Here is a 1,821-nt window from a genome sequence, read left to right as displayed (position 1 = left end):
ACTTTATCCAAAATTCTTTTTAAAACCACCTTTTCCAAATTTAAAATGCCCACCACAACCTCCCCTTCTCCCAAATTTTAAATTTTTCAAATTTCACTGTCGCCTTTCCGGCGGACCCCACGCACAGTCACCCTCGCCCACAAAACTGACATTTCCGATTTTTTTTTTTATTCCATCACTAGTTTCAGTCTTGGACCGTAGTGAAACTAGAGCACTACTTTTATATAGACCTCCGGTACTTAGTTTTGCAGAGATTTTGAATAGTAGTGTCTCAAACTTCTATATCTCATGGGCAAAACTTCTATCAGGACTTTCTATATACACAAAGTACAACTAACGTCTTCACGCATTCATTCACACTATACATTAACATTGTACGTAACCCGCTGCCGTGAATAAACTTTACCATTGAACAAGTTGAGTTTGTCCGTCTGTCTCTGTATACCAGTTGTTATTGAACGAACACACAGACACTGTGATCAACAAGCCGACGTCGTCATCTTCAACCTGACTGTGGACACACCATTGTGTTATAGCAACAAGCTACAAAGATAGTGAACTCATCGTACTGGTGATACCATTACTGAACTGTGGACCATTAAATTAGTGGACATAAAAACTCCACTAAAAAGTAAAATTTGAAGTCAGAAGTTTAGAGAATGAATAGATGAGGAAAAGCATGACGAAAAGTACTTTAACTATGTTATAACGAAACCCCAGCCGAGATTTGAACAAAGGCTCTCATATTTTCCCAGACTTGAACCACAAACTAATGTATCTTTATAAAATAACATAAGCGAGGATGAAGAATAAAATTTATAACAAAGGATGATGAACACAATATAAAACCGTAGGTGAATGCACAAAAAAAGAGAGCAAAAACACAGTCAAGGAAACGAATACAAGCAAAGCGACCAGCATAGAAGCAGACGAGTAAATATAGAGACTTAAAAAGATTAAATATGAAGATAACCAGAGGAAACAATGATGAAAACAGTAGAAGGTAATATCAGAATAATAAGACTCATCTCACAACTGTGTTCAGAAAAGAACAATGAGAATAACAACAGTAGAAGGATTTATTTCAGATAACAATAAACAATGAAAATCGACTAATATTCCTTTCCAGAATTAGAAATAAACATGAATAAGTATATAACCAAGCATTCAGAATACGAAATATAGCTAAAAGCGAAAAGACAATTCAGCCTAAATATGAAGTTGTGTATGATTATAACTGAAGCAAGATATCCACACAATAATGTTGCAGCAGTTCCCTGCCTACATCGCTTATATTCCCCAATTTAGAGCCATAGCCTTGGTAATTATATTTCCTTAAAAGGATCACCAGCTCCGTAAACTTAAATGTATTGCCATAAAAGGCATGAATGCTTACATGAATATTTTTCGGTCAGTCAGTATAAAACAAGTAAGGACGATAGACTTTAGAAAGAGAAGTTGAATAAATTCTGCCAAATCGTATTTCTGAAGGTTTTAGAAATTTTGCTAATTGTTATAAAAAGGTGAATTTTGAATCCTAAAACAAAGTCACTTTATATCAGGGGTGGGGAAACTCCCGCCCGTGGGTGCAATTGCGCTCGCGAGCCCGGTATACTCGTATAGTTAATTTTTCAACTATAAAATTTATACAATGCTCGCATGCCTATTCGCGACATAGGTCGCGTTTCCACTAAGACTTTGTAGGGAAGTGGTTATACACCATTAGGTGTACTCCGCTTCCGTACGTTAAATTTCTTGAAGAAACAACGGAACGCAGATTCTGAACAACACAACAATATTTATTTACAGTGGAATACGGCT

This window comes from Octopus bimaculoides, chromosome 9 (assembly GCF_001194135.2).
Source record: "Octopus bimaculoides isolate UCB-OBI-ISO-001 chromosome 9, ASM119413v2, whole genome shotgun sequence".
Lineage (NCBI taxonomy): Eukaryota > Metazoa > Mollusca > Cephalopoda > Octopoda > Octopodidae > Octopus > Octopus bimaculoides.
This window is presented reverse-complemented; position numbering follows the sequence as displayed.